Source organism: Pyxicephalus adspersus, chromosome Z (genome assembly GCF_032062135.1).
Source record: "Pyxicephalus adspersus chromosome Z, UCB_Pads_2.0, whole genome shotgun sequence".
Taxonomy (NCBI): domain Eukaryota; kingdom Metazoa; phylum Chordata; class Amphibia; order Anura; family Pyxicephalidae; genus Pyxicephalus; species Pyxicephalus adspersus.
In genome coordinates this window covers 81,388,634-81,413,479 of record NC_092871.1, presented here as the reverse complement: position 1 = coordinate 81,413,479, position 24,846 = coordinate 81,388,634, and the positions used below count along the sequence as shown (strand labels likewise).

The window sequence follows — 24,846 nt, the reverse complement described above, 5'->3', positions numbered from 1 at the left end:
TTTTTTTAAATTGTAGACCTGTAACTTACAGAAATATGTCCGAATAGGGTTCTAGTAGATATCATGAACGCTGGAACACGGAACCGACGCTGGATTAGCACAGCGGGACCAGGTAAATGGGGATTTTAGTGTAGGCGAAAAAATACGGGGTTATCCAAAAGAGCAAAAATATTTAGTGCGAGAAATTACGGGCTTAGCGGTTAGGGGGTTAAAGCACATCCAATCAAAATAATTGAGTTAAACAGTCTGGTGGCAGGTTCTTTTTAGCAGTTGTCACTAGAACAAGTGGTGAGAGTATATAAGCAATAGGGATACTTGTTAAATGAAAAGGATTTCCCCAATGTGATCCAAACAACAAAAACAAAAAAAGGAAAAAATACACGCGATATAATCCTACCTAACTCTATCCAAGAAAAAGAATTTGGCTATACATACATATACCTATTAGCTATGAATCCAGTACAACACATACGCCAGTCAAGATAATCTGATTTGCCTTTCTGTTTCAAGTCACAATCTTCTAGGCAAGAAGAGGGATACAGAGAAAGCTATATATGCTGTTAGATTTTTTAAAGCCCAACTCTGAGCAATAATTAGTATGTATGAGGGATAGTGGGGAGTTAGAATTATCCTGTAGATCAGCTTTAGGGGTTTCTACTTTCCAGACACAGTAGCTTGTTCCAGGTGACAAAAAAACAAAACAAAAAACCTATGAGTACTTAAGTGTAACAATCACAAAGACATATTCAATTCCTATAAATAACTAAAGATGGCGAAGACATTTAAAACTGCATAAATGTACCTACTTATGGCCATTTACATACAGCGAAGAGGCTGCTGACACAGCATTCACTATAACAAACGACAAGAATAATTCATCAAATTGCATTGGGCAAACCTCAGCAACATTTTATACCTTTTTGCCTTGATTTCAGCATTATAGCATATATTCATGTTTATTCATTAGGTCATTAAAGTAGAAGAAAAAAAAAAATTGCACGGTGAGGAAAAGTAAAAACGGAAGGCACGGTTTATATTATATGCACAGCAAAGCAGATGACTGGCCCCCTGGGAGATACGCTGATTACCTGACATGCACAATTCAGGACTTGCCAAGTAATATTCAAAGGCAATGTTGGCCTACCTCTGCCTAATTTCAGAAAACAACTGGGAATCAACAGGAATTACCCACCATGTGAAATCTCTTTTATCTGCATTCCTTTAGGTGATAAAAAGCCAAATGTCCTTAATAACGAATATCTTCAGAAGTAGAAGTCAACAATGGAAGCTCGCACTCTTCTTCATTCTTGGCCGGTTTCTTTTATTGTTCGGTGTGCCCAGTTTGTGTGTACTGGGCAAAAAGGGGTTAACTCAGAAGCAGGACACAGGAAACATTGGATTAGGCAACAAGTGTAAAGGAACTAGCTCAACAGAACTAGGGGCTTGGCACTAGTGGAGACACGTTGCACGAACACTGAGTGATGTGTCTGAGCTTGCTAAATAGCCAGGGATGGTAAAGGCTATTTTGTGATTAGCTGGCAAAGCTGCTAAAGCTTGCTAGCATAGGCACGCACAGAGTCACAACTGCCCGCATGCGCAGTGGAGACGCGTCTGTGCTTTAGCGAGTAGGAGGTAAGTGTGACGCTAATGACCAAGTCAAAGTATGTGAAGGCACCATTAGGCAACACTGAGACTCATGGTAGCATGAAATGAACTCATTCCTTGAGCTATTTGTGAACTATTTTGAGCATGATGAAACCAATGACAAAGGACTTTCATCTGGATATCTCTTTGAATAAAGGCTGGACAGGGAAAAAAAGCAATATAACAACCAAGGCAGGTCCCATTTTGATTGAGGGCCCAATGGGTTAATTTTCCACTTAGTGCCACCAACCCAACATTTACTATTTGTACTGGGCCAGAAGGTTGATGCCCTCCTGATCTGCTGAACCCGATTAGATACCTGCCTTTTTGAAAGATACAATAATGTAACAAAGAATGATAAATGGTACAAAAAATGAAATCTAATGACCAACTCAAAGTATGTGGAGGCACCAATAGTCAACACTGAGACTCAGAGCAGAATGAGAAGACTTCGTTATCAAAGCTGCTTGTGAACTGTTTTTGGCACGATGAAACCAATGCCAAAAGACTTCTGTCTGGATGTCTCTTTGATTAAAGTTCTGGACAGGCAGCAGATAACTATATAACAATCAAAACAAGTCCTGATAACTATATAACAACCAAAACAAGTACTGGGGCAGAAGGCCAATGCCCACCTGATCTACTGAACCTAATCAGATGCTTGTCAGATTGGAAGACAAAATAATGTAACCAAATAAAATCATAATAATGAAAGTCCAAATACTGAGTATAATTATGTGGAGGCAACATTGAGACTCAGAACACTGATAGAAGAGTTCATTTTCAAAGCTGCTTGTGAACTGTTGTGGGCGAGAAAAAAAAAACAAGCAGACATTTGCTGGGCTTATTTAAATCCTGTAGCTAGATCCCAGATTGTCTGCATGGGGTCTCCCACCTAACAAATTGATTTTTTGTACTTTCCTCTTACAGGTATATTAACAGAAAATGTCTTTTTTTTATCCAGGCTTAGGCAGTAAGATTACATTTTCACAATGAAGTCTTTACTGCCATATTAGAGGTTATGACATTGTGATTTCACTGGTTCAGGGTAACCATGGACTGAGTGACTTCCAGAAGGAGGTACATACCTATCTATGACTGTAAACAATAGAGGAATTATTAAAAATATATTTTGTAGGGATCAATGGAACCAGTCGTAGGGACTTGTTTCATGTATACACAAAGCAGAAATTGTATTTTATCTGTGTAAGTTTCTGTGGAACAGTTTAGATTTCCTGTTGGCATGGGTGAGTTTGGGTCATAAACAGCAAGGATGCACAGTGTACTTGCCTATTATGGTACACATGTAGCTTTTTGTAGGGGTACAACGAAGACGGCTCCAAAAACTCATCACCACTGCATCCCCTCATGCCGGCATCTTTACCCCCAAATCTAAGGCAATCTCCTTTAAGATGGCTCGTGATGATGTAATTCCTGTGAAGGTGTCACATTTTCCCTGGCATCTGGGTCTCCTCTTGGCAGTGCCATTCTGGACCTAGATTCTACACTGCATGGTGCATGCCCTGTGCAGTACAGGCATAAATCAAAAAAGCATCAGGAGTCGGGAATTTTTTTGGAACATCCCCTCTTCCGCATCTTCCTTTTCTTCTGCTTAAATTTTTCTTTACAGCTCCTATATATGTATTTCTCCTGTGTATTGAACTGTATGAAGTTCATCTTCGATGTTCCTTTAAGTGAAGCCTAAGATAACCTCATAAACATGTAGAGCTACAAGTTTTCATTAAGGAAGCACCAACCACATAGCTGGGGGCTCCTACACACAGGTGCTTGTCAGAAAGGCTTTTTATTCCTTTGACGTTGCTCAGCACACGTTTTCAGTAATTGAGTTTTCATGAACGTGATTGCTTTCAGTATGCAAGCAAAGAGTGGAAGCTGATTTGAGAAGCAGGAAAATAGCAGCAGGGGGTTACTAAAATTCCAGGTACAAACACAGGACATTAAACACATGGTAAGAGGAAGGACTACAGTACTGACACATGCATTAAACAGATGTGAAAGGACACTGAGCAATTGAGTCTGTCATTACCATAAAAAAAATATAGTGAAAAAAAAATGGCTTGGAGAAAAACAATGGAGGCTGCCATTGCCAAAATGAAGAATGTCATGACCAAAAAAACCGCTCACATATACCTAAAATTAACTTTGCTCTCAAGCTACCAACTCTTACAAGTGGCCACAAAACTATGGGATTTCCATCAAAATGATGACCAGTCCACCAAAGATCAATGAACCCCCAGCAAACTCTGTAAGAACCCCAAGGTTCCATAGAACCCTGGTTGAAAAAACTTCACTAAGGCAACACATTTGCATTAAAGAATGCTGCCATGTATAAGTCATGTGCTCTTTTTGGCACTTTTGGCAGCCATTTATTTTTAATTGGCTGCTCTCATGCAAAGCACATGGATTCTATAATGCTCCTCATAGAGCTAAATGACCCCTAAAATCAACGAACCAGCATACTAGCCAGAAAACCAACAATGGCATCCCCCCCTTCTCTGAAAACAGGATCACATTATAGAGGTACAGACATTATGGGGTCTATCTCTGGTTTACACCCAAAATTTACCCAAATTTTCCCAATTTTCTCAAAATTTTCACATTGGATTGAATTAAAAAGTATGCAAATCAATTTTTATACATGATCCATACATTGAATCAAATGTGTGAATTTTGGCTAAAATTTACATAAATCTTGTGCGAAGGCTTTATACAATCATGATTTTTAGTGTACTCTTTCAGGGATTATTTGACTCGCCCTGAAATAGTCAATGTTTAGAGCAGATTTGCTGTTAGGAACAAAGTTCCCGTTTATCCTGAGAATCTTCTTTAACCATTTCTTATTCTTCAATTCAGTTTGAAACGATGCAGAGATACATGATAGTGAAACAATTAAAAAACGTGGGAGGAAAAAAAAAGAGAGAAAAAGTGGATACATCATGTATGCAATTATGCATAAACTAATCATAGCACAATAACTAATCATTAGTTCCTAATTATCAAGTAACAGATTATAGATGTCTGCCAGGGGAGCTGGATAAACAGGGTTCTGAGACATTCCAAACGCATTGCCTTTTTTCACTTACTATACCGCTTATTTTCTCATTATAACAATGGTTGTTTTGTTGGCGCCCTCGCTGCAAGAAAATCCTGACGTTTCTATGCAGGTGGTTTCTACATTCCTCTTTTCTGATAGGTTACCAGATACAATAAGGCCAATTTTGTGTAACAGAATGGAAGTCTATTGTGAGGCTAGCATGGGCATGTTGGGCATATATGTTCATTATCAAGGTAAAGATTATTGAAATAATAAATCCGACCTCCAGCCTTCCCTTCATTAAATCTGACCTCCAGCTTTCTCTTTAAAAAATCTCCTTTCTGACTTTCCCTTCAAAAAATTGGCCCTTTGGCATCCCCTTTACTAAAACTGCCCCCCCCCCCCCCCCTTTATAATATCTTCCCTTTGACCCACCCTTTAAAAATCTTGCTCTTTAGCCCTTCCAAATTCCTGCTCTTTGGCCTTCCCTTTGTAAAATCTGCCCTTTTGTTTTCCCCTTGTGAAATCTTTCCTCTGGCATTCCCTTCTTTAAATATGCCCTTCAGCCTATCCTTCAAAGAATCCGACCTCCACCCTTTCATAAAATCATTGCCTTCATTGCCCTTTGCTTTTTTTAAATTAAATTTTAAAGAATTTTCCATCATAAAATCTTCCCTCCAGTTTTTCTTTCTGAAAATCTGCCCTCCAAGCTTACTTTCATTATGTTTCCCTCTAGCCATTCATTCAATGAATCTGTCCCTCTGGCGACACCTAAATCAGTCATAGAATGGATACCCCTCTCCCTCTCTGCTATGGATCTATATGAATATTAGTAAAGCAGCCAACATGTGGAAACATACAGCACTAGGCTTTCTAATTAACAAGCCCAGCATCATTTACCAACCAACATTTACAAATGTAAAATATATCTAAAGCCAACAGTTATATCTTGGAGATAGAATAAGGGATAGTAAAGGCCGATCTGTTTTTTTTTATGTAATCTGTCACTCACCAAGAAGATTCCCCTATTTATCCTAAATATGCAACATAAAGTAAAAGGGAAATTTCTTCCAGTGACATATCACTGTCTCTATGGTTCAATAAAACTTGCGTTTCTGGTCAATGCTATAGGCAAGTGCTCCTCTTTATTCTGGTTGCCCCTTTATATTTAATATACTGATATTCTTAGAGGTATTAGTTTGTCCTCTTAGGTGTCAAAACAAAAGGACACGAAACAGTGAACTGCCAAGCTCATCTCTTCTCATCTCTCAAGTTCTCTTTCTTTCTACTCCATCAGCGTGTCTCTGTTAGCACATGACTACTGCATCACACTTGATTGGCTGCTATTGCTGCTTTGCCCTCCCTTAATCTGAGCTATTCTGTACAGGAACTTCAAAAGTGTGCTTACAGATCTGCTTACTACGTGCATTCAAAAATTATAATTTAAAGCCCAGCTAAACCCAAGGTATATTCTAAAGCAAAGTGGTGTACTGAATATCTGTTTAATGGGACAGATGTATTTGCACACTGCACTACATCTCATTTTCTCCCAGGTGTGGATTCAGCCGGTGGGAGAATCCATCATAGCTGACACCCAAAATGAGAACAGTAAATGTCAGACTTCATTTCCCATCATGGCTTTATTACAATGTAAACCATATGGGTCTACATGAGGTCTATATTTGAGGTCTGCTTGAGTCTTCATGAGGTCTGCATGGATCTACATGATGTCTACATGAGGTGTACATGGGTCTACATGAAGTCCACATGGGTCTACTTGAGGTCTACACGTGGTCTACATGGGGTCTATATGAGGTCTACTTGAGTCTACATGGATTACATGGATTTACATGTGGTCTACATGAGGTCTACACGAGGTCTACATGAAGTCCACATGAGTCTACATGAGGTCTACATGTGGTCTACATGAGGTCTGCATGGATCTACATGAAGTCTACATGAAGTCCACATGGGTCTACTTGAGGTCTACATGGGGTCTATATGAGGTCTACTTGAATCTACATGAGGTCTGCGTGAGGGGAAGTGGGACAGGAAGTAGGTGGTGATCAGCTGCCTGACCAATACCTTCTAAACTGGAAGGCAAGGGAGGTCAGACAGCTATACAATGGAGTTGCTTTACTAAGGGTACAACAGGCTGTTCACAAAGCAAAGTAAATCATTCTCATGCTAGGGATAGTTCACTTAGATTAGTAAATGTGATGAAGCTCTTCCATCGTTCAATCATGTGCAAGGAAAAAAACTCATCCTGGCAACTGAACAGCCTAAATTTCTTTAGTAAATCAGACCTATTGTGTTTTTTGCATTTGTAAAGTTCAGTTCTAAAGGTAATGTTCATCATTTACTCCAACACGATTGCTTTGAGAAAATTGCCTCCTCCCATTTTGGGTTTAGTTCCACTTTAACGATGTGTTAATGATTACATAGCTGCATTTATTTGTCTTTTAAATCTGTCTGGAATTCAGCTCTTGAAATGTATAACAGAGAGCCCTGTAGACACTACACACGCGCAGTGTCGGAATCTCAACTGATCGAGCAAACACTTCAGCGTTCTATTATATTTTCATTATCACTAGAAAAAAGAGAATAAAGATGAAAAATAAACACAACTACGCTGAACAATAGATTTCCCAAAACCAAGCTAGCAAAAACATCAGATTTGGGACATGTCACCTAAGATTTGGAGATAGGGAAGGATAGGGGTGGCAGGGGAAGGGAGTGGAAATTGGTAAATAATACATTCTAAACAGGTATCCACCCAAAAAAGACAGCTGAGGAGTAAAAAGCAGGATTAACAGAAGCACAGTTGGGAGGTTTTCAAAAGCAACCCAAAAATTAGAAACAATCAGAAATAAAGGTCCAAAGTTCCATGCGTCCATCGCATAACACTATTCGTACAGTTTGGTCCCAATTTATTAATCCACAACAATCATTCACAGGGCTTCTTATTCTGGCCATACATGGCTTTATGTTACTATACATTCCAACCAAAAATGATTGATATCAAGTGTAGGATAAAAAGAACCCTGATCATCAGGTTGGAAAATGTCCATCATTGTACAACTGTTTGATGGGTTTTTGACACCCCTCAATTAGTTTATAGTAGTTTATTAGTTTATTAGATAGTAGTAGGTGGCAATATGATTAACTGATTTGTGATCGATGGTTAACATTTATATTGATCAAATTGAAAGCTGGTTAAACTAAGTCAAGCTTGACAGTCATCTTATAAAGTCCACCTGAAAAAAATATTTGGGTAATGGACAGTATAGGCATGTTTGAAAATTTTCCTATTACTGGAAGCACAGCCCCACATGCCTCCCCATGAGAAAAGTGTGCAACTATTGCTGTATGATGAAGTTAAAAAGTCTCACATTGTACAATAAATAATATCTTATAGTAGATTAAACTATGGACTTCCATAAAAAATGTGCTATAGCCAAAATGGTTCTACCTGATTTTCCCTACAAGGTTCCAAGTATAAATGTTGACCCTACCAATGAAGTTCACCCAGTGCAGCTTTTTGTGATGGGATGGCAACAATGCTGCACTGTGCTTGATTCAGAGCAGAACTGCCATGCTTATATAGATGGAGCCTGCTTGTACTACAGTGGGAAAAGATGATGCTGTAGTCATGGCTATCAGTGTTGTCACTGCTGGAGAAGAAGCTGTACTTAGGAAACTCGCAGTACAAGGATCCCCCTGTATCCAGCTTTATCTGTTCTGTTAATATGTATTTAGTTCACCCCTCCTGCTATTTTAACCCTACCGATCTTCGTGGGGGGGGGGGGGGGGGGGGCTTTGGCACTAGGAAGCAAATCCATAGTAACCCACCAAGATGGCCATCTCCACTAATTGACAGTGCCTGATTTACTAAGCTTTCCAAGGCTGGAGAGGATACACTTTCATCAGTGAACCTGGGTGATCCAGCAAACCTGAAATGGATTCAAAACACTTGCTAACAAATAACAAATTAATGACTTAATAAATCCATTCCAGGTTTGTTGGAGGAACACTGATGAAAATGTATCTTTTCCAGCCTTGGAGAGCTTTATTAAATCAGGCACAGATCAAGGCATGGTGGGTAAGCAATAGAGAAATGATCGGCAACAGGTACCGAACAGGCAATACCCATGACAAGTCTTTTGCCCTATATTTACCTTTCTTGAGCACAGCTTCCATTGTTCAGGTTCTCTCCTTCATCTGTGAAAGAAGCTGTATTTTAGTAACCTGAAGTTAACCTATTTCTTTGTTTCATCCATTCTGTGGACCTGTACTTCCTCCACTGCTGCTGATGCTTCTTAAATATTGCCCCACCAGTCATAAGGGAACTGCACTAGCACTAGGAATCCCTGCCACTCTACCAAGATGGCCGCCTCTACCCAAAGAGACAATGCAGAACAGGAGAGGGCATGGTAAGTCAGCAATGGAGAAATAATTAACAGCTGGGAGCAAACAAGCAATACCTATTACCAGTCCTTTGCCCTTTGCTCGCCTTTTTTGGGCACGGCTTCCTTAGTTCAGGTTCTCTTTCATAAACCACAGCTTAAGCTTTTAAAACATGCTATTTCTCTACAATGCCTTCTCTAAATCAAATGTCGCCAAGTGCCAAGGCGGAAACAAGCTATAAATAGTTTATTTGAGTTTATAGCATCAATTTATTTCCTGGACAACTATCTAATTCATAAATAAATTATAGACTTCAGGTTCAGATTGTGCTGCCGGGGGAACTTCACGCATGTTAATATGTTACCAGAATAGCCCAGGTATCCAGTGATGTGCATGTATTGTATGTTCCAAGGCTAAATTATTGTTGCAAAGGACAAAGGATAAACATTCAAGTGGGTGACTGAGCCATTCATAATAAGGAAACTAGGAACAAACAAGGATCAATTGTCTTTGCCATATGTGGAAGAAAAAGAATAGGTGTGACATATTTCTACCATGATCAGATTTAAACCAAACAATGCCAACAAATGCATATAGAATATTAGGATCAATTAGGAACCCAGACTTTAATTCTGATTGCTCAATCTTTAGACATCCCTTTTGCTTGGGGGGACTTTTTTATCTTGTATTTTATGGTTAATTGAAGGTTGATTGGGAACATTTTGTTTTCTTCCCTTAAACAGCATGGGGATTGCCTTAAATTCCAACCAGACCATTATCCAGACATTCAGCCTGGGTGGCCATGAAATGGAAGGAAAATTTGATCGATTGTAAATCAAAGCAAATCCAAGCCAAGAATAAGGTTGTGGACTCTTCCTTGTAAGGGATCTGACCCGTCATAGTTAAAAGACAAGTGGTATGTTCTGTTGCAGGAAAGATGTGAGGAAAGGGAGAACACTGATTTCATTAAAACATATTGTGGCAGAAGAACACCCAGCCTACTCCAATCACTGGCTTACTTGAACCTTGCCTGCTTTCTTCTCCTAAATTAATCCAGTAATTAGGTCATTTAAAGAAGAGCTGGTGATTTTTATTACTGCTATGCCTGATGTCCAAACATTACACACTCTACGATCAATGATGACCAATATGGTGGCTTGGTGGGGTGTATATGTGTTTTCTGTGCGAACTGGAGCAATGAAAAAATTGTAATATGGTTTCTTTAGGAGTGGGGAACAATATATAAGGTTGAGGAGACTGTATATATAGTTTATGTACATGATGGGGATTGTATGTTTAGATGCTATGGGGGAACCTGTATATATGGCTGCCATGTTAAAAAAACATGGGTTTATAAATAAGCCTGCTGTGGGGATAAGGTGTATATAAGCGCAATGGAAAGAAGGCTGCATTTAGACCAGTGGTTGTAAGCCTAAGAGGCATAGACGCCACAACCATGGATGGTCCCTGACATCACCAAAGTTAAAGCCACCTATACCTAGGGAGGTCTATCAGAGACAATACACATACTACAGGGAATGATGGTTAAAATCTGTAGATATCCTACAGCAGCGTTACCTTTTTACCATGGGGGAACCCTTGAAATAACTTTCAGGTCTTCACCCTGCTATAGTCACTATATCCACAGCTTACATTACCTCACATTGCTGGCCAATGGCAAGAATGCCAATCTTACAGATATCCAAAAAGATTATTGGTATCTTTTAAATTGCCCTGGGATTCCCAAACTGCTCATTGCTCAAGGAATCCTTAACAACCTCTGGATGAACTCTGGTTAGGAAACACTGTCCAACAGGTTTGGTTTAACATTGAAAGCATGTTGCAGAAGACAACTGGAAATTGAAAATGTCCCACAAACCTGAGAGCGCCGCCATAACCCTTGTGCAGATCAATGCTCCAACTTCTACCCAGACTATGATCTAAAGGTCAAACAAAATTGACTATTGAGCTTAACTACCAGGGCTTTAGACCAAAACTGAATTGTTGCTAGCTTGTTGCTAACTTTTTGAGATTTGTCCTGGATTGCTATGAGGGTAAGTTACAATACTGAAGGTCTGATTTTGCTGTACGTTGACTTTGGAAACCAGAGGCCAACTAGATAAGAAAAACACCCATTTTAGAATAAGTAATATCTTTTCATCCTAGCAATTCATTTTATTTGGCTGGTGTTAAGCTTTTTAGCTTTTTTTCATGCAATATCTGGTAGAAGTCCCACTCTACTTTCCATCTCCTAGGAGACTTCTATATGTGAGAGCAGATTTATAGAACAGGCTCACCGCAGGACTCTACATTACCCAGCAAAGACTGGAACTAAGCATTAATTGATAAGCTCTCTCTATTTAAATGTTGATATGGAAACACCAAGTACAGTTCACTATAGCAACAGAAGAGAAGAGGTGATGCAAAATATATTTATTCGGTGTTCTGCCTGGAAATTCAATGCCAACTCTTGAACACTTTTTTTGGCATCTAAAATAGCATATTATTATTTATTTCCATTATGTTATTTCTGCCCTAGGCATCAAACATTGATTTGTCTGATGTTGCACTTCTGTGATTAATAGAACTCCTGAAATGAAATGAAATCCACCAATCAAGAAGAGTGTTCAATGGTTTTCAAATTTGCGTAATCAATGAAACATTTTTGTCAAAATGATAAATAACACCTAAAAAAAGGATGAAAGGGGTCAAAGCCTTTCTACAGTATGTAGTGCTTCTGTTTTCTATTTGTCGTTGTGATGTACCACACATACCAGTAATCTGGGGTTCTGGGAACACAAATTGCTGAGCATTCGCAGGCCATATGTTCTCAATCTCCCCCAATGAAGACTATCAAGTAATGGATGGAGATGCCTCCTCTAACATCATATGTGGGCATCTTCTAGCACCAGAAATGTCCGAAACCCAATAATATAATAAATCTGAAGGTATGTTCTTTCCTGGAAGAAAATTTCTAAAAAAAGTAGCCATCACCACATTATAGGAATGGTAGCATATTTTCTTTTTATTCCCAGGTTAAGATCTCGCCTTTATGGAAATATGATGGGTTATTGTAAGGTGAACAAATAGTATTCAATAAACTCCTTGTAAAGGATGTGATGCACGGTACAGCCTTCTGAAAATAGAAAGTATCTGCATGTTTTGATTGCATCACAAATCCAAAAAATTAAAGAAGTAGCTCCACCTTCTGCTCTTAAATGAGAGTTGAACCCTTAAGTTATATATTGGAAGTGAGACTGTTCTGCATCAAGAACCATTCACTCAGGAATATGACTTGGAGAAGAAGAAAAAATTGTCCACCAGAAAGGTAGGTATATGAAGTCTTCTTCTATTTCTATTTGTGCATACAAGTAAATCTGTGCTGATAGGCTCACTTTAAAAATGCAACTGGGGGGGGCTGTGACATATAAAGGTGGTTGTGGCCATCCAAAACGCCAAGGTAGTCAGGTAAATTTGAGAATTATAGAAGAGAGATCTTGCTGATGGAGTATTCAAAACATATTCATCCAGGGCCTGCGGTAGCTCAGCCAACCAGTCCACTGGACTTGTAACATACTTCACATGGCAGAAATCATTTTCCCACCATTCCCTATGAGTGGCCTTCACATTGACTTTATTGACAGACAATTTAAGCAGCTAAAAGGAAAAAGGAGTGAGTACTAGGCGATGTAGATGGGAAGAGAAAGCTTGATGATGATGGTAGTCTAGCAGCTGGACATTTTATGTAGCAATTATATAAAAGGCAGGTCATGGACAGTTCAGAAGGGGGGAGAGGACATGATGATGTCAATCAGCGGTACATTTTATGCAGAAAAACAGATAAAAAAGGCAGTTCATGGATAGTACAGATGAGGTGGGAGAGGGTTTGATAGCTTATCAGCTAGACATTTTTTGCAGCAAAACAGAAAAATGGGGCACTTCTTAGACTGTACCAATAGGTAGAAGAGGGTTTGATGATAGCAATACATCAGTAGGATCATAGCTTTGTAATGCTCCAGATTCAGAAGCATCCATTCAAAACTGATTCCTATTCATAGCACAGAAAAAATAAGGTTCAGCTTTAAAGGAAACTTAGCTCAGATTGTGATTCAAAAATCACAAACTGATGAAAATGTGAAAATATTAAATGTAAATTTAACAGAAACCCAAATATTATCCCATAGGTTTCATACATTTATATTTGAAACTAATCAGAGAACATATTGCATTCTTTTAAATGTAGTATTTCTATAAAGAGGCGAATAACTAGCTAAAATAAAGATTGTTAAGGAGCTGCATGATAATGTAAGCCATGGATTAATCCAAAGTCTCATAGCGTCTGTTACCAGCAAGGACAAGTGTACAGTAATGCTAAATTCATCATGACACTGATGGATTATTCCCCTTCTTTTGGCAGCCTGTCAATGCGCATCCTGGTTTGCGTTCAGTCCACAAGAAGCAGCCTTCCCAATAAGCATTGAAGTACATAAAAGTAAACAAAGTCAAATTCCTTAAAGGCTTCTAAACATGAAGATTAGATTCTCAGTTGGAAGGTGTTGATATAAGCATTTGAGTGTGAAAAACCTTCATGAGCTCATTAGAGTAAAGAAAATGTCAGCATTAAGGAATAATACAGCTATAACCATGTGCTGCTGGGTGTGCCATAGTAGTCTTTATCCCTGGTATATAAGGTCAATCAATAACAGAAGTGCTATTTTATTTGGGACCATCCATGCACCCCTGACCTCTTCTTGATTCTAATGTGTTTCCAATACCCAGTAAGTCTAAAAAAGCTTATGTTTAAGAGTAGAGAAGAGCAGTGAAATTCACAAAAATTTTACCAAAATTTGCTCCTTGACTCCAATACATTTTGTAAGAATTGGAAAAAGTGTAGCATTCTTAAAAAGCATTAAAGTGCATAAAAATAAACAAAGTCAAATTCCCTAAGGATTATTAATCTAAAGAGTAGGATGCTCGGTTACAAGACGCTAAGATTTAAATGTGTGAACAATCTTTATGACTCATTAGAGTAAAGAATATTTCAGCATTAAGAAATCATACAGCTGTAACCCATTTTCTGCTGCTTAATAGAAAGGCCAATTATAGAAGAGCCACTAGATCTGGAACCCTCCATATACCCCAGCCCTCTTTTTGTTTCAGGCAAGTCTAAATAGAGAGCAGTAAAATTACCCAAAATTTTACCAAAATTTTCTCTCTGATGTACTCCAATACAATTTTGCTGAAAATTGGTAAAAAAATTGATATTGATTGAAATGCATTGAAGTCAATAGAGGATGACATTTTTACCATTTATGTTGCTAAATCTTGTCACACATCAACACTCAACAATTGCTGGGAATTAAATAACTGACAACACACTTACAAGATAATACTGATGGTGCAGTTGAGAAAAAAGTGGGTTGTGTGTGGGAGCTGGGAGCTTTGTCATCATGGAGCGCACCCACCTTTATGTGGGCACAAAGGGGTTGAGGTGTCACAACTGAAAAGGAGGCCCCCAAAATGTAAAGCACAAAGGAGTAACAAAGGAGGGTTGGTACAATAATACAGCAGCAGAATGCTTTTGAAAAGAATCACAGGAGTCCCTGCAGCTCATGTTGCATACAACCATGTTTTCCTGTTCTCAAGGATCTTTGGGTAGACTGTATTTTCTAATATGATTTGTCTTCTGTTGTCTACATGGGCAAAAGTCCAACATTTGTATCTGCAATTGCATTCCACCCACACCTAGACTTGATTATGTGTAGACTATTGTATACCTTTGGGCTGCCCTTTGACACCCCCAGTTCCTCATCCTTCTGTTTGAGTGGCCATTTTTACAAATATCTTTGATAGGTAGTCCTCAGTCATCCAGGGAGGAGTGTTTATGAATCATTGCATAGTGAGTATAATGTGATAATGGAAAATAGAGTGCCGTAATAATGCCCCCTCAGTGGGTGGATCCATTGTGCCCTGCATACAAATAATCTCCTCGGTCTTCTAGATTGATTGACATTGGGTGTCCTTTGACCCATAAGACTGAGGACATGTAAATTTTGATAAACCGCACTAAAGAGAGGGTAAGTATTGCAGTGGGTGTTTTTTTATTAAAAAAACAACGTCCAGGGACTATTTTTAAATAATTGCCTGGCACTAGGATTTAGGCCTCGACAAGCTTGCCTTTTCCTATCCCCCAAGCTCTTCTAAAGACCAATCCCTACAGCTTTATTTGCCCTGGAAAGAAGAGTTGTCATGCAAGTTTTGAGTGACTTTGGGTAGTTTTGATGACGTTCATCATCTCCTTTTATGAGACATCTAGACAGGAAGTCATTCGTGCTTTGAAAAATATTGTTCCCCACTATAAGACACGTAATCCCCTGTAAATATTACATATCCACACATGAATATATTCATAAAGCTTTGCCAATCAACCTGTCAACATTAATAATGCAAATTATGCACAGTGGCACATTGGGTTTCTATGACAAAACAGTGAAGAAACCCTACCAGGTGCCATCTTCAGAGGATAAAAAGTCCTCCTGTGATCACCACCAAGCATTTTTTAGCCTTTCTCAAATTTTTAAACACAGGGGAACCCTTGGAATAACTTTTTTCAGGGAACCCCTTCTTTAATTAGTATATCCACAGCTCACAGTACATTGGTTTGGTGATCAATAAAATGAACGCCTCCTAAACTGGTGGCCAGTAAATGGAATGTCACCCTTATAGATAGCCAGAACGATCATTGGTACCACTTTGAATGACCTGAGAAGCACATATTGCTCCAGGGACCCCGGTTGGGAAATACAATAATATATTTATTTAGTATGATACATTGCTGTGTCCGAAACCTATTTTGGCCCATGTATTTTTTATTCTTATATATCTTACTGCTGATCTTCTCAACCCAACAATGGCTGACAGCTAAATACCCACCATAGTTAATTTCTATCTTACGGATCCAGTTCTGCATTGCCATGTTGTGTCACCATCTGACCCCAAATGTGTCCTTGTGGTTCCATTACATGGAGCTGCCGGGATATTGTGTGTCCAAGACAAGTCTCTGTGAGGTTTAATAATTAAATCATCATATAACGCAGTCACACAGAAATTGATTAAATAACATCCCAATAGACTACCACTAAGAGGAAATGGAGTCTACAGACAATGGCTAATTTGAGCGCTGACAGCTCCGGTATGTCTGAATTGAACCTTCAGTCTTGGAAGGCTTTACTTTCCTCTAGCAGTAATCTACAGGGATGTGATTTTACATGGTAGCCTTTGGTTTTCACAAACTAACTACTGCTTCCAGGCCCATCCTGCACTTTTCTATTTACAGCATCCCTTGTTACAATGTCATTGATGTCACATATTGATCACACATTGATGTGTATGCTACCTTCCAAGCTTGGTTACTCATTTGTTCCTATTGAGCGGTAATAAATCCCTTTACTGCACACAATGTATGAGAGATAAATACTGAGCAAGATGCTCACACATTAGTCTTTGTGAATTAGGTTTTAGAACCTAAATCAGTTCTAAAACCAAAATTTCCAAACTTTTTTTTTTTTTTTTTAATAAAAGCAATACCATTTGCTGAATTTGACCAGCATTCCCTATACAGAAAGCTCATGTGTGAAAGGATGCATAAAATGCCAAAAAAGCATGATGATAGGAGCACAAAGTAGAGCGCCAAAAAGATGAGCTCATTAGCATTCTGCTTCTTCTAGCCAATACCTGGGGCAGATAATTGAAAGCCCAGCCCTGGAGGAAGCTAGTTGTATAACTGAGAATATCTAGTGGCAAAAATTAGTATTGCAAGGAACAGCTTAGCTAAGAAAAAGAACTGCTTTTTATAATTATTTAATGGACTGATATTTTTATCGTATTTTCGGATAGCCATGGTTAAGAGTCTTTCAGCTAACGACTAATAAGCCTTGATAGGGGGTGCGCCAGGCCTCGACAGGGAGACCACTGCTTACACACAGAAGGAAATTGTCCTTCTCTGCAGCATGCATATATTTATCAATTCAAGAATTGCATCTCTAACCTTCACATACCGGGGCCAGGGGATGACAATGCCAGCCGGGCATCACCAAGTGGACACAGATGCCAGGCCAGCATTGCTGGAGAACGCCATGAGCTCGTGAAGACCAGGTAAGCCCTCAATTCAACCCCGAGTGGCTCAGGGATACCACTTTTGTAATAAGTTTTCACTCCAAGCCACACTTGGGAATACTGCCAGGGGGGTTAAGTGCATAGAAGGTCAAAGGTCATTAATGATTACGAACTACAAAATGACCTGTAAAGATTCAGCTGACATCCAGTCATTAGGGCGAGGTCTAAAGAAAAGCCTTAAGTAATAGGTGGGAGGTCATTTATTGAGTCTAACTAGAATCTTCTTGGCCTCAAGGAATAATTTGTAAATATAAGAACAGAGATTTATCTATGGGATAGGTTCTATAAACCCATAATAGCCACATTTCCAATAGGCAGTCTTCAAGGTAATGCAGGGCAGGAGGTCCTTTTAGAGGTCATTATTGGACTTAGTCTTCTGGGACTTCAGTTTTCAGTAACTTTTATGGGGCACTATTATTTATGAACAATTACTGTTTGTCTCCTTTTTGTATGTTATACTATGTCTGACTATTCAGACCATGAGCCAGAGGTCACTTGGAGTCCAGCAGCTGCTTTATGTCCTCACACAGTGGTGCTGGTCAAAGGCCAAAAATAGAAAAAAAAATTAAAACAGTTGCAGTACTTTTGTATGCCACTAGATGGTTTTGCAGTATGAACGATAGCCCAGTTCCTCTGAGCCCAGGCTGAGCTAAGTTCCTACAATACAGGCTGTCATGGAGTCCATTTTCTCTAAGCACAAACTGATCTAGGACTTGTTCCATTTGAGCCCAGGCTGTTACTAACCCCACTTTCTGTAAACCCAGACTGTCAAATAGCCCAATTCCTCATAAGCTGACATGTCTCTTAGCCCAGACTGTCATGTGGCCTATTTCCTCTGAGCCTATTTGGTAATGGAGCCCACATCCCCTAAGCACAGGCTGACATGCAGTACACTTTTTCTGAGCCCAGACTGTCATATGGCCCATGTCTTCTGAGATCGACTGTCACAGGCCCCAAATCCTCTGAGCATAAGCTGACATACAGCCCACTTACTCTGAGCACAAGCTATGATGGACCCCATGTTCCCTAACACAGACTGTAATGGAGCCAATTTCCTGCACAAAATTACATAGAGCTTATTTCCCATACACCCATTCCATCACGGACCCCCCTTTCTCAAGACCCAGGCTGTCATGGACTTTACTTTATCAGGAATTAGACTATCATAAACCCCGATTTCAATAAACCCTGACAGTCATGATGCCTATTTCCTCTAAGCAAAAGTGTCCATGGAGCCCACTTTCTCTAAGCCTGGGCTGTCATGTGGTCTACTTCCTCTGAGCCCAGGCTGTCATGGAGCCCACTTTCTCTAAGTCCAGGCTGTCATATGGCCTACTTCTTCTGACCCCATTTATTTTTCTCTGAGCCCAGGCTGTCATGGAGCGCACTTTCTTTGAACCTAAGCGGCCATGTGGTCGGCTTCCTCTGAGCCCAGTCAATCATGGACCCCCACTTTCTCTGAGCCCATTCCATCATGGTGCCGAGTCCTTTAAACCTAAACTATATGAAGTCCCTTTCCTCTGAACCCAGGTTTTCACTGATCCCACTTATAACAGAACCAGGCTATAATGGCTCCTATTTCTTCTGAGCCCAGGCTGCCATGCAGCCCACTTTCCTTTAAAATCCAGTCTGTCAAAATTTCAACTTCAAAGTAAATTGAAGTAAAACATTGCAAATCCAGCATAAATCTCATTATAAAAAGGCATTGATATTTACACAGCAATTAATGTGATCCTTGCTTAACCCAGGTATAACTAGACCAAGGAAATTCCAAGCACAAATTAAAATCTTCCTTGCTAATCCAGGATTGTTTTTACAACGAACATCATTACATGAGGAAGACAAGCAACAGGTGCTCTTTATTTACCTCTCAGGCTTGCATGGTCTTAATAGAAATAAGGCCCTGGGCAAATATGAGGTTGGGGCCCTAAATGCATAGAATTCCTACTCTCTGCACCAGTACTTTTCTACCTGGAGTAGGTGGGGCCTCAGACAATTGCCCAAAATGCCCAACCCTAAACCAGCCCTGGGTGCAGCATGGGTTTAACCTGTAACCGCTACCAATCATTTCTACAGCTACAGATGGTCATATATGAAAATTGCTGCTACAAATCGAAGGTGTTAGAGATGTATATTGCGGAGGAATTGTCGCTGCAAAATCACCCGTCTGACACGGTCAGCTTCCCAGTTTTGCAGATAAGAAAAAGGTGCACTATTGAACTTTTAGTGATATTTGTTTGCCCAGCTTTCTTCCCTTTACAGTTGCTTTTCAGCATAATAAATGGAATAATTTAGAGGCTGAGTGAATGTTTAGTGCAAAATAATACTTTATAATAATTATATAATACATTTTATGTAGAGATGTATATACACCCTAAAAGAGGGAAAACTCAGAACTAAGGGGTTTGAATATGAAAAAAGGACAGTCCCTCCAAATCAGGGCAGGAGGGGGTATGAGGAGGGATAGTTCCTTTTCAGATCAGGGATAGCTGTAAGGTATGAAGCTAGATAGTCCCTCCATATCAGGTACAATTGGGAGGTATAAAGAGGGACAGTTGGGAAGTATGAAAAGGGACAGTTGGAGGTGTGAGGAGTCACAATCTATCAAAAACAGGGACAATTGGAGGGTATGAAGAGGGACAGTCCCTCCAAATTAGGGATAGTTAGGAAGTATGAAGAAGGACAGTCCCTGTAAATGAATATTTAAAAAAAAAATTTGGGGGCATATGATAGGGGTCTTCCAGACATTTTTTTTCCCCTGTAAACCAGTCTGACCCTCTATGTACCTTAGACATTCTCAATGCAATGGTAATAATGATTGGATTTCAGTACCCTTAGATAAAGTTCCTCATCAGGCAGTAAAAATAAATAATTAAAAAAAATTGCCCCCTTGCTCACCCCTGCTCCATTGAATTGCAAAGCATTACATAAACAAAAGCAGGCATGCATAATTCAAGTCAGATACCAACTTAGAATGAACATAGATTTTATATGAGCGATGTTAGGCATTAATTATTAACCAGTAGAGCTCACAGTATGGATGCTGAATAATGGAGGAGATGAATCCTCACAGCAGAAAGCAGAAAAGTGAACTTTAACTTCATACTCTCACCACTCCCGACTATGTAAGTGGAGGGCATTATATGTAGGTGATAGTAGGTTGTTTCCACCTACCAATCAGCTATACTGCTGCAGGTATAGGTAAAATTATAGCTTATAAAATGCAGAGACCCATAGGGACTTTGGTTTTATCATCATGCTTAGGATGTTCAGTGAAAATGTCTTCCTTAAATGGTAATTGCATCTCTGACTGCAATAATCGCCTTCAATCTGAAACTGTTTCCATGCAATACCTCTTCTTAGCCACATGATGTCCTCAGTCTTCCAAGTGAAATGATGAACAGTAACGAATGGAGTCCTTTAGGCAAAGGCAAAGGGAACTGTGAGTACAGTGTGTCATGGCTCCATCCTCTGAGCTCAATGAGCATCAAAGGGGTAAATGATGCTGTATGTCCTTTATCCATGTAGACTATATCTGGCTTACTGCAGCTTCTAGTGCACACTGAGTGAAGCTCCCATAGGAGAGGTGCCTGTACAACTATGCAAGACTGAATATGTCACTAAATTGTATGACTACCTATTAGAGGTATTTAGGTATACCCTTTGAAACCTATAAAAAAAAAATTTGGGGCATTATCCAATCTGTGTTTTTTACACCCATATTTCTGTTCAGGAAGGGATACAATAATAATATCAACTTGTATTAATATGGACAATGTCCATAGAGATGTCACTTTGCCTTTCAGAAGACCTCACAATCTAATGTCACTACCATAGTTGATATACATACCTATGTTTTTGTGAGGAAACTCATGCTAACACAGAAATGACAAACTCCATGCTGATAAAACCCTGGCCGTTATTCAAATACAGGACCCTTGCCCTGCAAAGTAGGTGTATAAACCATTGAGTCATCATGCCATTTATAGGCTATATTATAAGCTACCATAACTGACTTCTTTAGACCTTCCTGTTTTTCCCCATTACTACCCAAGAAGTTGCTCTATTTTCACAGCACCCTCAGGGAGATAATTACACTCAATATGTGCAGTTTGCCCATAGTGAATACAATATAAAACACCCAAATTGGTTATTGTCAATTGGACACATTTTCAGCATTATTAACCCATGATGAAGCCATGTGAATCTGGCGAAACATGTCGGGTAAAATTGAAAGTTGAAAGATAAAGACAAAAATAAAAAATTTGCTCAATATGCTATCCCTTCCTAAAACGAAATGAGGGTGTAAATAAGATGCAAATAAAAAATTAGACAATAACACCTTTTTTTAATTGTACATTTTTATTAAATTGTAGAATTTAATGACCCTGATAGGATAGACAGACCAATCACCAAGGAATGTTAAATCCATTGCTACAGTTGTTTGAACCCTAGATAAGAATAGGTGATGTGAATTGAAAATATGAAATCGAAACCTTTTATTAATTAAAAAAAAGCTGCATGCACTTTGGGAAATCCCTGTGTGCATGCCAGAATTCTACATACACATACATGTATGATGTCGGATGATTTATCCAACATTTTATTTTATTGTTATAGCTCTATGGGGGTCGGTTTATGGCATTCATCAGACATTCTCTGGGGGTAAATCAGTCATTGCCAATAAAGACACATGGAGGAGAATGTTTGGTCAATGTCAGATCCACAGCTATATATGTATATGAAATAGGTATATGGCTTTTATATGCACTACCCCTTTTTTCTTGTAAGTGACACTTGATTGGAGAGGACATGTTATGTACAGTTACGCAATATCTGGTGAATATATAAGTAGAATTACATATATGATTCATATTTAGTGATATTGATGATCAATTGATGAGTACATAGATTGAGATTCGTAGAAGCTCATGAAGCTTTATGTCCCTGATCCTATAGGTTGCCTCCCTGATCACATAGGTTGCCTTGTGCCGATGTCCAATTATGACCCAACCTTCACCTTTGCATGGAGGTCAACTGCTAAAAGTCCACCCTGTCCAATATTAAGGAACCATTCCAATGAGTCCCCCAATGCTTTGAACCCTAACACTGTTGGGTAGTCCCTGTACATTTGTAGCACTCTTCCTTGCTTTTGGTGATAATACAACTCTTGTATTTCTAAGTGCACCCACCTGCTGCAACCATTACCAGGGAGCCCCATTGCAAATGGTGGATGTGTCATTCAAGTTACTGCACAAGGCTTACAGCAGTAAGAACGAGACCTCCTACAGAAGTAGAAGAAGCAGATCTCAAGATCGAGGTCTCTAAAAGAAGCGGTGCCTCTAGGTGACTCCCTATATCTTATATCTGATCCGTATGACCCTTTGGTTATTTTAGAAGGTCATTTAGGGGCAGACATAAAAAACACAGGCTGCACCGTAGGGCCATGTTTGCTATAGAAGCTGCAGGTCTCCTCTGCCTGCCTGTAGAATGCAGATACCTGAACATCCTGAGCCAATGACACAGCCACTTGGGCCTATGGGGACAGAATGGTGCGGAGGAGAATTTAAAGTCAAACTACTCAGATAAGCAAGTCGATGACTGCTTCACATTCTCCAAAAAAACTGGTCATGGTGGGGAGATGGGGCAGGAGAACATCACACCCTGTCCAGTAGCAGGGATCCAGATCAGACCTCGGCCAACCACCACCACCCCTCTTCTCCATCGCTGCCCTCCAACCATCATCCTAATTAAATGCTGCTGAGATACCCCCCTGTCACTCTCTCCCATCCATCCAATCAGAACTGGGAACAGGCTGCTTTCAGTGTTGGAGCAGAATCCCTCCCCCTACCTTGCAGTTGAATAAAACAAAAAAAACACACACAACATAGCAATGCAGCAATGGATCCAATGTTGTACAAGAGCAGGTGTACTAACCTGAATGTCAGTCCTTGCAGCCCCTCCTTCCCTTTCTAAGGTAATTGAATGCTAAAGCTGCATCTCTTCTACAGCATCAGCAAAGCCACTGCACATGCTCTCCATCTTGGGTATCCCTTCTGATCTCAGCTGCTCCTGTTTCATCTGCAGAGTCAACCTTGCCAATGAGAGTTCCCATCCCCAAAGACCCTGCAATGGGATGGGTGTTGAGTGATCTCCTCTTCATACTTAATTGATTCAGGAGAGGGGACTGCGGGTACCATACTCTGCATAGCCAAGAAGGTTACCCTGGTCTCACTTGGCTAAACCCTGCCGCAAATATATGTCACATTCATGCAGCAAAGCATTGTTAGGAAATGCTTTGATGCAAGAAGGCAAGTTCACTCCATTGCAGATGAAGTGTGTTATCGCAAACCTTCCCTCCCCCTATTCCTCTTCCTTCTCTTTCTGAGCTGGAAAATCCAAGAATCATCAACCTAGAAAGGTACACTATACTCCAATTGGGAGACGCACACATAGCATCCCTAATCCCCGCAAAATATGTGATCACTGTTGCAGCAGCAGCAAAAAAAAAAAAAAAAATGTAAAAAAACCCTTTAGAAAATTCACTGATATAAAAAATAAATACAATTTGCCAGCTGCAACATTCTTCATTATCATTCTTATTGAATTTAAAAAAAACCTGTACAAATAATAAAAATAAAAAACACATGATCAGAGGTTAGTAAAAAAAAATGAATATTTGTAATTCTTTCTTACCAGGCCATGATAGGAGGAGGATAGAGGGAAGACAGGAATCCAGGGTAGGCTGTTCTTGTTTTTTTTTTGTCTGAATCAAAGGCAGAAAATGAAAAAGCTGGGAAATGATGTAAAATTGGTTCCAGCAGCTGATACTGGAGGACTACATGCCTCATGGATGGAGCCAGAACTCTGTGCTGTAGACCATCTGCAGGCTTCAGCATCCCAGGAGTGTAGAAAGTGGCAGGGTCTAGGGGGAGGACCAGAGAGGACGACAAAGAATAAATTCCAACCCCCCGACTGCCAATCAGCCCTTTCGTCTCATTCTAAAGAGGGGAAGGATTATTATTAAACAGGGCAATGACAATTAAATAATTTAATATGTATAAATAGGGATAAAACAGGTTTCCCTATTCAGGGCCTCCCCTTATCGCAGAAAATGGCACAGTCCAAGCCCACTTCATCGGTGATGCCACACCGTTATCATTGATTCCACCTGCAATAGCTTTCCTGAACTCGCAAAAGCTCATGCTGGTAGCATCAGCATCCCCCCTTTTAAACGTTTTTCAAAAAGACCCTTTTTTTAATTATTACTAAAGGGCCCTTTAAAAAAATTAAAAAACCCTTTTATAAATGGCCCCTTTAAAAAACAAAAATGATTTAAAATTGAAGGAATTATTATGCAGAGTGATGAAAAAGCATAGAAAAAAAAGAGTAGGAGGGGGTTGTGTTATTGTGAATTAAGAGATTTGCTGGAGGAAGGTGAAACAGAAGGACACGTTAACCCCTCCCTTGTCAGGGACCGGCAGAAATTCAGGCTGTGCTCAAGAGTGTTAAACGACCCCCAACGCCTTGTCATTCAGCTAGAAGGACAAGAGAGAGGAGAACAC

General features: G+C 39.6%; 1 protein-coding gene across 8 annotated transcripts in view; it reads right to left on the bottom strand.

The window, feature by feature from the left end:
* Window positions 1-24,153, bottom strand: part of ATP2B3 (ATPase plasma membrane Ca2+ transporting 3) — a 171,841-nt gene extending 147,688 nt beyond the window's left edge. For 4 of the 8 annotated variants that reach the window (XM_072431702.1, XM_072431701.1, XM_072431703.1 and 1 more), the window contains exon 1: window positions 23,978-24,153. The gene's annotated coding sequence lies outside the window, so the exon portion shown is untranslated. The remainder of the gene's footprint in view (window positions 1-23,977) is intronic. The other 4 variants (XM_072431706.1, XM_072431707.1, XM_072431705.1 and 1 more) reach the window with 2 other exon arrangements.
* Between the last annotated feature and the right edge of the window lie 693 nt (window positions 24,154-24,846).